The sequence below is a fragment of the Taudactylus pleione genome, unplaced genomic scaffold, assembly GCF_031769625.1.
Source record: "Taudactylus pleione unplaced genomic scaffold, aTauple2 ptg000687l, whole genome shotgun sequence".
NCBI lineage: Eukaryota > Metazoa > Chordata > Amphibia > Anura > Myobatrachidae > Taudactylus > Taudactylus pleione.
The window spans coordinates 3,137,667-3,151,785 of record NW_028285089.1 but is presented as its reverse complement, the minus strand read 5'-3'; positions in this window follow the sequence as shown (position 1 = coordinate 3,151,785).

Sequence of the window (14,119 nt, the reverse complement as noted above, 5' to 3'; positions counted from 1 at the left end):
GAAGTAGTGGACAACAGCAGCACTACACTACACTACACTACACAGCCCAGCCAGCCCTAACTCCCACCCTCCCTCTTCACTGTCCACAGCCGAGTGAGAAAATGGCGCCGACGCGGGTACCTTATATAGGATCCAAAACCCGCGAGACTCGGAAGGCGGGAAGATGACGTTTTGCCTCGATTTCAGAATCCGAGTCAGGCGGGAAAAGTCGAGCCTGACTCGGATCGGACTCGGATTGGGGGGGCTCAGGGGTGTTCGGATTTCAGAAATCCGAACCCGCTCACCCCTAGTTACAATAGGTGTCAGCAGAATGTGAAATTGATGTTAGTCCACACAGATGTTCTTCACCAGTCTGTATGGTTCATTTGGTATCAGTGGTGTACACAGGGTTAACAGCGGTGTCACAGGCAGGTCTATTTAATAATTCTATTCAGATTAAGGCCCTCATTCAGAGCCGCTCGTTAGCGGCAGTACGCTCGTTCCGAGCGATGTTAGCACATCTGCGCATGCGTACGCGTTTTAGTACGCATGCGCGAACCAGTCAGTGCGGCCGAAAATCCTTTGTACGCTATATAGCGAGTGCCTGCTATTTTGAGTGACAGAATGAGGCGTATGTGGGTGGTAACAGGGGAAGGTGCTTGAAAATGGGGAGTGGAGATCTGAACGCAGGCGTGCTTAAAGGTCAAAACGGGCGTTTTATGGGTGTGTATATTTAAAACAGCAGCGTCATTGACCACGTCACTGGGTTATTTTATAGCCAGAACTGCACGCAAATTTGTGGTAGCAAACACCAACCACAAGAATAGCGAGCAGTTCATACGCTGGTCGATGTACTCGATTAATCTAATAAATAGCGGACATGACGTAGGATGCGAGCGGCCAGGGGGCGTTTTTAAGAAATAAACGAGCGTATGTTTTGCACGCTCGTTCAGACTTAGAGGTGTGAACAGACAGCAATGTGCGTACGGATCATTTGAATAGCCACCCCTTGTTTTTAAACGAACGACCGCAAATAGCGAACGGCTCTGAATGAGGGCCTAAATTTTTTAGAGAATTGGATAATTTTTAACACGATTCTTAGTAAATCTGTGATTTCTATTGTGGTTTATGTAACACATACAATTTTGGATCGATGGTAGTGTTTGACATGCAGTTTCCCAGTTTTGCCTTTAGCAAATCTCCAAATTGTAAAATCAATGGGAAATCACCGAAAAACTTTAAATCGCCCAAAATCAATCTTTAGTAAATTTACCCCAAAGTCTCTTTTAACCATAAAATGGCTTCTTTAATGGTTTCTGTAAGTGCCCTGTATTCTGTCTCAGTGGTGGATAGGGCAACAGTGGCTTGCTGTCTGCTTGCCCAGCTGACGGCTGGGCCTGCTAGTACAAACAGGTATTCCATATATGAATGACAATCCTCCTTAGTATCACTGAAAGATTTCAATACACAATTTCCAGACTTTGAAAACTCAAATTTGAAAGAAATTTGAACCTTTTAAGTACCTTAGGATTATTTTAACTGTAGTCCAGTGTTGTTTTCCAGGGTTAATCGCAAATTGGCTCACCCAACTCATTGCATGTGTGATGTCTGGCTGAGTCCCAATTCTGGCATACATCAAACTTCCAATAGCACTTTGATAAGGAACTTTCTTAATTTCCTCTGTCTGCATCTCACTTATTGGTGACATGGCTTTTGTTGTTTTTGTTCCTTTGTTAATGGGAGCACTGACTGGTTTTGCATCTTACATTGCATACTTGGTAAGTATTGCCTCGAGATATCACTGCTGATCGATAGTGACAGTTCCTGCACAAGTTTTGAAAGACCCTCAAGCCTAACAGGTAATATGCCGGCCCTAAGTTTTTTGTACTTTCATTTTTGTTCTAACAGATGTGTGACACTGACTGTGTGTTTCTCCTAACCTGCAAGCAACAAATCATCCACATATCCAACTATGATCAACAATTTGTGCTCTATTGTTGTATAGACAGTGATCAGTCTCTGAACACACAAAGTCCATCTCTAAAAGGACAGCATCTAGTTTAATGTACCAACAACAACTACTCAGTTTTAGACAGACATTTTCTTCTTGAAACATGTCCCCATTGTAATGTCAGGAGTTTCCATATAACATCACTCAACTATTTTTTTCATTTAAGAAAGCTAAGTCAAAGTCTAACTGCTATAGCAGTGTATAATATATGGCAGATATGGCTATGACTAAACATAATGTACCATACCTTGTAACAGACAAGAAGATTTCCTTGTAGTCATTCCTGGATTTTGTGTATATCCTTTAGTGACAAGATGGGAAATAGCTCCATCTGTGTTTAGCTTTTTACAAAAGACCCACTTGTTCTTGACTTTCTTGTGGTGGCTTGGCCTGTTAACAACAGTCCATGTATTGTTGTCATCCAGTGATGCCAGTTCATTATCTCTTGTTGATTTCTATTCCTCCCAGTCGTGCTTGACTTTTCCTCTTTATTATTTTGCAGTTTACAGAAAGCTACATTTGCAAACTCCTCATAATATCTCCTAGGGTTTTTTTATTGGTTCTTACAGAAGTTCTGCTCTTTGTTTGGATATCCACATTGGTAGTCATACACGTTTCAAGTTGCTGGCATATCCAAAGTAATAAACTTGTATTGCAGTTCTTGTTCCAGCTTCACATTAGGTTGCTCTGTATCATGGAACACATCCCTACATGTTAAAATCTTTTTGTTTGTAATGTACCATACATAGTCTGTATCCTTTTACTTTGTTGGCAAGCATGGTACACTTACCTGACTTGGGATCCAGTTTACACCTCTTCTCCTTAGGGATGTATGCATATGCTCTGCACCCAATGATTGACACTTGGCTTTCTTCCAGATCATGCCTCTAGTGGAGAATTGCCTTTCACAGCTACTGTGAGTGCATGTTTTCTTTAGATATACTGTGCTAGTGTTAGGATCTGCAGCTAAGCAGAGCATATTATTTGCAATTTCCAGCCTTAGTTGCTACTGAGGCACTGCACTAATTACTGCCTGTCTGTGTGCAATATCAGGTGCACACTAATTGATTCTCCTGTCTGTGCACAGCCCAGGTGCACACTAGTCTGTCATTAAGGGAGGCTTGCTCTGGTTGGGCCCTGTTGCCGTTAAATTCCAGCCAGCCCTTCACTCCATGCCGATGATAGAGTTTCTCGTACTTCCAGTTATTCCAGTCTCCTGTTTGTCAGTCGACTTCCTGAGCCAGTTTTGCTGTGTTTGTCAGCTGCCGTTTGTTCCATCCAGGTGGCTTGGTCTGCATTCCACCTGCCCCAGGCCACAATCAGCCCTCAAGGCTGCTTTAACAGCCCAAAGGCTGCATCACATCTTTAGTCTCTTGGCCACGACTAATAAAGGCAAATCAGGCCTCAAGGCTGCTTCAACAGCCCAAAAGCTGCATCACATCTTTAGCCCCTCGACCACAACTAGTCAAAGCAAATCAGCCCTCAAGGCTGCTTTAACAGCCCAAAGGCTGTATCATACCCTTAGCTGTTGGCCACGACTAGTCAAATACTTTCCAGCTCTCAAGGCTGTCACCAGACTGCTCTTGCATTGACTACCATCCATTTCTAACAGGTATCCCACCAGCCTCCTCACTCAGCCTTCGCTCTACATTAACCCTAGTCGATTCCCTCCTGGAATCATAACATTTAGATACTGCTTGTGCTCAAAAACTTTTTTTCTAGACCTGCATTACTAAACCTAGTCTACTCTCTCTCCACAATTGTGCGATTGGCCCACTCTCTCACGCCTTTCTGTTCTGGCATGTGTTCCATGGTTATCTGGTGCTTTATGCCAAGAAGATGGCTACACTTTTGTTCTCATATTCTCTGCCATTGTCAGAACTCAAGATCTTCAGTTTCGAACCCATTTGAGTCGCCATCAATTATGTTCTTTTCTTCACGTTTAGCTTTAATGAATTAAACATGTGTCATTCTGGTAAAGTCATCGATGACTTTCAGGAAATAGCAGGGTCCACTTATCGATTGTACCTCCATTGGACCACACATGACTGTATGCACCAATGCTAGAGGTGCCTCAGCTCTGGTTGCTGATTTCAGAAAAAGGATAGTGGGTTTGCTTACCCTTTATATATCTTTCACATGTAGGTCTCTCTGAATTGTTCTCAGCTCTTCATGTCACCAACCCATCAATGAATTTCTGGATATTATCTTACCTCAGGTGTCCTGGTTGCCTTTGCCACAGCTGCAAAAATTGGCTTGATTTAGAGCCCGCCATTGCATAACACTCCTCCGTGTTGCTAGTTCCTCTTTTACTCTGCACATTCTCACTTGCACTCGGTGATCTGAACAATCAATCTTTTGACTTCTAGGACACTTATGGTGATAAGATTGCTCCCCAAATCTGTTCCGAATAGCAGACATCCTGGATGTCTGTGACAATGGTTTCACCTTTAATTCGCAGGTGTACTGTGATTGTCCTAACTTTCGTGGCTGTAAGGACTATGGAGCTTATTCAGACCCGGTCGTTAGCTCGACGAGCTCGCAACAGGGTCGATGTTGCTCCAGTGCGCATGCGCATGAAGGAGCCGGCTCCGTCGTGCGCATGCGCGAGACCCGGCTAACGATCGGTGATCCATCGTTAGGGGTCTCGTAGCAGATGGGGCGAGCTGTCGATGTTGAGTGACAGCTCGCTCCATTTGCTGGGCGGGCCGGGGGCATGCCCGGCCAAATGGAGGTATTCCCGTTGGAAGGCTTGCCATTTGGGGGCGGCCCCACTGACATCATCAGTGATGTCAGTGGGGAGCTTCCTGCTCAAACAGAGCAGGAAGCTCCCTGGGGCTTAAGGTTGACGAGACCCTACCTTAGGGTCTCGTCGTAAGCCCCGATGGTCGCGATGGTCTTGACCATCGCGACCATCACCCTTAGCAGTCGTTAGAGATGTGGGTGTTAACCCACAGCCTAACGACCAACAGGGAGGCGGCCGTTCAGGATGCAAGCGGCCGCCCTGTTTCAGAATGACCGCTTGCATCCTACGACCGCCTCTGAATGAGGCCCTTTGTCTCCAATCCCTCTGAATGATATAGCATCACATGTGCTCAATGATGTAAACCATTCTCGATAGCAACTGGAATGTGTCTTGAACATTTTAGGGGCATGTCGCATCCTGCATCTGCGATCCTTTATGCAGGAAACAGGGTTCCGGCATCTCAGTTATGGCGGCCATTCTGAGTGACCATAGACTTACTCGAGGAGTTAAAGTTTGCCTGATCTGTGTATGTGTACACAGTTGTGGACAGCTACGATGGCTCAGGAGAGCGTCTCATTACAAGTCCCAGCGCTGTTGCATTAGCATAGTTTCACACATCCACAGCTATGAAAATTGCAGATACAGCAGCAATAGCAGACAACTCTGAATCAGGCCCAAGTGTCCTTAGTGAGTAAAGCAAAACTCTCAGCATTTATCTCAACTGGTATGCTTTCTTGAAACGGCAGCAGCTTTGCCCTCACAATCTCCAAAGCCACTACTGAGAAATCAAATTCATGTGACAGATTTTGAAGCACTGCCATTACAACCTCCTCATCATCCAACTGGACTCCTACAGATGTCAATTGCTGAGATATGGACACATCGGGCAGTCACGCAGCATGTAAGTCAAGTCTGACCAGCCGCAAACACTGCAGCTCTCCTGACATGCAGATATGTCTCATGCTGCACAGTAGAAACGGTGTTTAAATGGTCAGACACACCTGTATATTTCTAACCACCCCCCTGTAACCAGCACCAAATGCTGACTACCTGTTATACGAAAGTGGGTCCTCTGTCCTGCATGATTGCAATGCAATCACTGTGCTGCGCAGTGTGGCGTTTTCTCATGCGCATTAGCAATTGCTCGATCTGCATAAATATCGCCATTGTGTCAGTCTCTGAATCAGGCCCAATGTTTGACAATCTTTAAGAAAAAATATTACTTCTAACTCTGAAGGGAAAATTTACTGCAGAAAAAGGTAAAATTGCCAGTTTGCCACACATCACACACCACACACAGTGGCAAGGAAAAGCTTAGCCTCAAACCATGGGCTTTATTTGCAAGTTGTGTTCCTGCTATGAATCGTTTATTCCTAAGAATGTCTATTGCAAAAGCAAGGGCAAGTTCAAAACACAGTCAGTCATTTTCTGTAACCTTGCATGCACCACCTTCTCGCTCTAAGAGCACTTGAGCTTGGTACACACTAGGCCGACCCGCCAACCTATCTGACGATTGGTAAGTTTATACACCCTTACCAATTTGTCTGCCTGATGTGCTGGACTTGACATCTCAATGGGCGGGCATTTAAATCACCAGCCCAGTTAAGCTGTCAATCACCAGCAGGTCCCGCATCATGTGTACGGGCAATCGGTGGGTCCCAAGTACAGACCAGCAGATGACGATATATCTTTCACAGCAGATCAGATATGTCTGTGAACTACGTCATTCACAGACATATGTGCTGTGCACCTCCAGGAATGCACTATAGATTTATTGCCCCGTTATGAAAATGACCAGGCAATATATCTATCAGTGTGTACCTAGCTTAAAGCTAAAGAGCAAATTGTGTGTTCACAAACTTCACAGATTCTGGAGGAGAGTCTAATGCCTGGCATACATGGCCAGATAAAATGCCTGTCAGACCGACAGACATTTTATCTGTCAGCCCGCAGATGTCGGCGGCATACACTGAGATATCTCACAGTGTATTTACCCCGACATCTGCGCTCCGCCTCCAGGGGAGGATACATTTCCCTTTTCCTTTCATGGGAAGGAACACAGGAAATGCCTGTCTGTCTGCCACGTCTGGGCATACATTGCCTAATGCGGCTGACATTTTAACTCACAAATATCGCATCGGACAGGCATACTGGACAATCCATCATGCCCGACCAAGTGATATTTAACCCACGGTTGCCTGCACACAGATTACAATTATCAGGGCGATCCGTGGATATGGGGCGGATCGCCCCAATAATTGTAGCGTGTATGCCCAGCTTAAAAGTGTCCACAATTGTTACTCTCAATATAATCTCTTAGGAGGTGTAGCACATACCAATTAACACACCAGTGTAACAACTGTGCAGAACTTTTAACATCCCACTGGGAGCTAGGAATCCACTTCAACCTGCTTGCAATGACCGAAACCTCTGATAGTCATGTCGCTGGGCTAATCTTGAGGTGAGAGGCACAAGTCGTAAACAAAGGTTTAGGTAGTGCCACATATATACCTGACTGTGAGACACTCCTGCTTGCAGGTGTTAAGAAGGGGCTACATTCACATTAGTCCAACAGAACACCTGGACAAGTCAGCTTTACATATAGTACAGTAGGAAGGATGGATTTGTGAGATTCAGGGAGAAGAAACATGCGTTTAAAACATGGGGGTAACTACCATAGGTGCAAGCGGTGCAGCTGCTATGGGGCCCAGAGCTGAGATGGGCCCATCTTCCTTGTCAAATTAACATGTTTTACAGATGTGTCCTCATATATCTAGCCTCCTTGTATGTTAAACTGTGCCAGATTAAGGTCCACATGGGCCTGGAGCTGAAATTAATAAAGGACCAGTTGTGTACCGCCACAGGGGGGGACCAGCACCATAAGGGTGTGACTAATGACATGGCTGGTGTCTAGTATTGTGGGGAGTGGTCTGCACAGGGTGTGTGGCTTGGGGTGTGTGACTAGCACCTACCTTCAAAAATCTCAATTTCTTGCCCCTCTTTGTTTTTATCTGTAATTGTTAGGCACGTACATGACTCTTATGCAACAGCCTTGAGGGCTAGAATTCTTGGTTAGATGTGGCCATACAACAGATTTGAGAGCTGGCAGACAATTTGGCTGGGTGGGCCTGAAGGCCATAGGTGATGAAGCGGCCTTTGAGCCGTGCAGCAGCCTTGAAGGCTGGAGTAACTTGGCAGGTTGCGGCCTTTGGGTTGTATGGTAGCTTGTTGCCAGGGTAGCAGCCTCTGGGGTGTGTTGCAGCCTTGAGGGCTGGTAAACTTGGCCGGTAGTGGCCTTTGGGCCATGTGGCAGCCTATGGGTTGGGTAGCAGTCTCCGGGCTGTGTAGCAGCCTTGAGGGCTGGAGTAACTTGGCAGGTTGCGGCCTTTGGGCCGTGTAGCAGCCTCTGGGCTGTGTAGCAACTTTGAGGGCTGAATAAGCTTGGCAAGATGTGGCAGATGAAGATCTGTGCAATAATAAAGTAACTGGCGTTGGTACGCCAGATGGCACACTGAACACGTTGGAGTGTGGCCTGTGCCGCCGGGTCGACACAAGCAGCTGATGCTGTAATGCGGCCTGTGCCACCTGGATGACACGAGCGGCAGAGGACAGGTATGCAAACCATGTTGCCAAGATGACACTAACGGCAGGTAGATTATAAGTGAACCGTGCTGCCTGGATGACACAAATGGCAGAATAACACAATACAAAAGACAGGAAAACTGGAGCTCGACTGGGTGACAGGAGACTAAGCCAGAACTGGAGACACGAATACTCTATCACCGGCATGGAGTGATGGACTGGCTGTAATTTAACACATACAGGGTCCAATTAGAAGAAGCCCTGCAAGACTCTCTAATGACAGACCAGTGTGCAGCTGGCCTGTGCACACTGACAAGACAATTAACTAGTGTGCAGCTGATACTTCACACAGGCAGACAGTTAATTACTGAACACATATGAGCAGCACACAGACAGATAGGATTAAATGCAAAGTTCTAGTAGCAGCTAAGACTGAGAACTGCTAACCGCAGATCCTAACAGTAATATGATGTGAGATCCACAAACGAATTAATGGAAACATTACTAGACTGAGACTGAGGTGATCCGGCATATGTCTCTTTACTAGCATGTGTATATGTATATATATAGATATATATTATATACATAGATACACACACACACCATTGATTACAATGTGTGGTCGATAATTCTGAATTCATACACTGCCTGACTGTCTATGTGAAGAAAAGCAATTATGTATTTGTGAAGTACAAGTACTGCGTCGCCATTTGTATTATGTCTGTGATTCTCAACCCCTTGCTTGCCCTGTCAGGTGGGCAGGGAATGGAAGAGTGGTTGTGTTGGGGAGCCCAGCAGGGTTTAAATGGGCGGGGCCTTGGATGGCCACTGAGAGGCTGTGTAAAGTGTGTAAGGAAAAAATGTTTCCCTTCTTCAGCAGATCTTATGAGTAGCAGGTCTATTTTCATTGGGGAGAAGGATTAATAACCTATTTTAATCACAATAAACATGCAAAATACACATATCCTAAAAAATTTTTAAAAAATTCACATACACATATTAAATATCCAAACAGCAAAATGAATCTCAGCAGGGGCCTAAAAGATGGCCTATACAATCAGGTCCATAAATATTGGGACATTGACAGAATTTTCATTTTTTGGCCTTTTTTGGCCACCACCACAATGGTTTTGAAATGAAACAAACAAGATGTGATTTAACTGCAGACTTTTCAGATTTAATTTGAGGGTAATTACATCCAAATCAGGTGAACGGTGTAGGAATTACAACGGTTTCTATATGTGCCTCCCACTTTTAAGGGGCCAAAAGTAATGGGAAAAACTAAACAATCCTTTATCTAACCTTCACTTTTTAATACTTTGTTGCAAATCCTTTGCAGGCAATTACAGCCTGAAGTCTGGAACACATAGACATCACCAGACGCTGGGTTTCATCCCTGGTGATGCTCTGCCAGGCCTCTACTGCAAATGTCTTCAGTTCCTGCTTGTTCTTGGTGCATTTTCCCTTCAGTTTTGTCTTCATAAAGTGAAATGCATGCTCAATCGGATTCAGGTCAGGGGATTGACTTGGCCATTGCATAACATTCCACTTTTTAGCCTTAAAAAACTCTTTGGTTTCTTTTGCAGTATGCTTCGGGTCATTGTCCATCTGCACTGTGAAGTGCTGTCCAATGAGTTCTGAAGCATTTGACTGAATATGAGCTTATAATATTGCCCGAAACACTTCAGAAGTCATTCTGCTGCTTTTGTCAGCAGTCACATCATCAATAAATACAAGGGAACCAGTTCCATTGGCAGCCATACATGCCCACGCCATGACACTACCACCACCATGCTTCACTGATGAGGTGGTATGTTTTGGATCATGAGCAGTTCCTTTCCTTCTCCGTACTCTTCTCTTCCCATCACTCTGGTACAAGTTGATCTTTGTCTCATCTGTCCATAGGATGTTGTTCCAGAACTGTAATGGCTTTTTTAGATGTTGTTTGGCAAACTCTAATCTGGTCTTCCTGTTTTTGTGGCTCACCAATGGTTTGCATCTTGTGGTGAACTCTCTATATTCACTCTTGTGAAGTCTTCTCTTGATTGTTGACTTCGACACATATACACCTACCTCCTGGAGAGTGTTCTTAATTTGGCCAACTGTTGTGAAGGGGCTTTTCTTCACCAGGGAAATAATTCTTCTGTCATCCACCACAGTTGTTTTCCGTGGTCTTCCGGGTCTTTTGGTGTTGCTGAGCTCTTTGGTGCGTTCTTTCTTTTTAAGAATGTTCCAAACAGTTGATTTGGCCACACCTAATGTTTTTGCTATCTCTCTGATGGGTTTGTTTTGAGTTTTCAGCCTAATGATGGCTTGCTTCACTGATAGTGACAGCTCTTTGGATCTCATATTGAGAGTCAACAGCAACTGATTCCAAATGCAAATGTCACACCTAGAATCAACTCCAGACCTTTTACCTGCTTAATTGATAATGAAATAACGAGGGAATAGCCCACACCTGTCCATGAAATAGCTTTTGAGTTGATAGTCCCATTACTTTTGGCCCCTTAAAAAGTGGGAGGCACATATTGAAACTGTTGTAATTCCTACACCGTTCACCCGATTTGGATGTAATTACCCTCAAATTAAATCTGAAAGTCTGCAGTTAAAGCACATCTTGTTTGTTTCATTTCAAAACCATTGTGGCGATGAATAGAGGCCAAAATCTGAAAATTCTGTCAATGTCCCAATATTTATGGACCTGACTGTATATCCTGATTCCACACGGTACTAAAAAAATTGGTGCCTGGGTTGTTTCAAATAATTAAAAGTTGATATTTATGTTGCTACAATGATTCTATAATGTAGCAGACAATGTTGCAGTAAAGTTAATACATTACTGTATTAAAGTTCTAGTGACACACTTCTAAAAGATCCTTTTTATAGAATGTCCTGAGTGGATTTCATATTCTCACAATCCTGGATTAGAATAATGTAAGAAATGATCCAGCCCCTCATTAATTACAGTGCATCTGGAAAGTATTCACAACGCTTCAATTATTTCAAAATGCAATAAATTCATTTACGTCCTCAAAATTCTACACACAATACCCCATAATGACAATGTGTAAAAAGTTTTTTTGCGATTTTTGCTAATTTAATAAAATAAAAAAAACTAAGAAATCACACGTACATAAGTATTCAGAACCTTGGCTCAATACTTTGTTGATGCACCTTTGGCAGCAATTACAGCCTCAAGTCTTTTTGAATATGATGCCTCAAGCTTGGCACACCTATCTTTGGGCAGTTTTGCCCATTCCTCTTTGCAGCACCTCTCAAGCTCCATCAGGTTGGATGGGGAGCGTCGGTGCACAAAAATTTTCAGATCTCTCCAGAGATGTTCAATTGGATTCAAGTCTGAGCTCTGGCTGGGCCACTCAAAGACATTCACAAAGTTGTCCTGAAGCCACTCCTTTGATATCTTGGCTGTGTGCTTAGGGTCGTTGTCCTGCTGAAAGATGAACCGTCGCCCCAGTCTGAGGTCAAGAGCGCTCTGGAGCAGGTTTTCATCCAGGATGTCTCTGTACATTGCTGCATTCATCTTTCCCTCTATCCTGACTAGTCTCCCAGTTCCTGCTGCTGAAAAACATCCCCAGAGCATGATGCTGCCACCATCATGCTTCACTGTAGCATGCCAAAGAGTTCAATCTTTGTCTCATCAGACCAGAGAGTCCTTCAGGTGCATTTTGGCAAACTCCAGGTGGGCTGCCATGTGCTTTTTACTAAGGAGTGGCTTCTTCTGGCCACTCTAATATACAGGCCTGATTGGTGGACTGCTGCAGAGATGGTTGTCCTTCTGGAAGGTTCTCCTCTCTCCACAGAGGAATGCTGTAGCTGTGACAGGTGTATTCCTTTCAAAATCATGTACAATTAACTGAATTTACCACAGGTGGACTCCAGTTAAGCTGTAGGAACATCTCATGGATGATCAGTGGAAACAGGATGCACCTGAGCTCAATTTTGAGCTTCATGGCAAAGGCTGTGAATACTTATGTACATGTGATTTCTTAATGCTTTTTTTATTACATTTGCAAAAATCTAAAAAAAACTTTTTACACATTGTCATTATGGGGTATTGTGTGTAGAATTTTGAGGACAAAAAATAATTTATTCCATTTTGGAATAAGGCTGTAACATAACAAAATGTGGAAAAAGTGAAGCGTTGTGAATACTTTCCGGATGCACTGTAGGCTGTATGTGTGAGTGAGCTGAAGTGTCCAGATCATCTGTATGTATGCACCAGACAAACTGTGCGGCTCTCTGTCAGTAGACCCAGCAGTTGCCCAGCGTCTACAACAAAGTAATGAGAGCAGGGTCCGTATTCGCAGTGAATTGCAGTGGAACAACAGTGTTCTTAATACAGCGACTGGGTATTCACTCTGTTAAAGCAGCATGCACCCTCTAATAATGGCCTCTGCCTTTTTGATAAAGCCTCCATGTGAGGAAAACCATGTTAAGGATACAGAAGGAACTTATCGAAGATATACTCACTGGACCTGAGAATCAACTTATTTTTTATTGCACCTTGGATTTAAACCACAGAAACTGCGGACATTCCAAGGGTGAGAATACAAGTGCCAGACTTGGGACTCCCCTGCTCTAAGAACACTGTTGTTCCACTGCAATTTATTGTGAATACGGACCCTACTCTCATTACTTTGTTGGAGACGCTGGGCAACTGCTGGAATACGCTGGGTCTCCTGACAGAGAGCTGCACAGTTTGTCTGGTGCATAAGGATGATCTGGACACTTTAGCTCACTCACACATACAGCCTAATTAGTGAGGAGCTGGATCATTTCCTACATTATACTAATACAGGATTGTGAGTATATGAAATCCACTCAGGACATTCTATAAAAAGGATCTCTTAAGCTGGCCACACACTAGACCAACTTACATCCAACCAGCCAACTTGTTGATTGGTTGGAATGAAAATCTGGTAAGGAATGAAAGCAAATGACAATCAGCAATTTGCTCCCAAACGCCGGAAAATGAACAAAAACTGCTGTTTGAACAAATTGTTTAGATCAAACATTTAACAAACTTGTCTGAAGACCATTTTCATCTGTTTTCTGGCATTTAGGAGCAAATTGCTGATCATCATTTACTCCCATACGTTACCAGATTTTCATTCCAACCAATCAACAAGTTGGCTGGTTGGAAGTAAGTTGGTCTAGTGTGTGGCCAGCTTTAGAAGTGTGTCACTAGAACTTTAATATAGTAACATATTAACTTTACTGCAACATTGTCTGTTACTACATTATAGAATCATTGTGGCTACATAAATATCAACTTTCGATTATTTGAAACAACACAGGCCCCTATTTGTTTAGTACTGTGTGGAATCAGGATACATAGGCCATCTTTTAGACCCCTGCTGAGATTCATTTTACTGTTTGGATATTTAATATGTATATATGAATGTTTTTTTTTAGGATATGTGTATTTTGCATTTTTATTGTGATATTGTGATTAAAATAGGTTATTAAGCCTTATTGCCTTGTGTCTGATAAGCGTCACCTCACACCATTTCTTTGTTCTTTTTTGCAATACACCACTGCTAGCGCTGGGTCCAATATTACGGTTTGCTATTTTCTTTGGGGACCTGGAGCTGCAGCTTCACCTGCCCCATTGTCGGGCCCTGGTGTTAAACAGCCCTTCTATTCGTGCCATGCTTTGGCATGACTAGATAGCGCCAAACATCTCTTCGTGCAACTTTTTTTTCCTTCAAATGCGTCTTATTTGCAACACGATGTGGGTGCATCTGCATGCGAAATGCTACTGTACATTACAGTGTTAC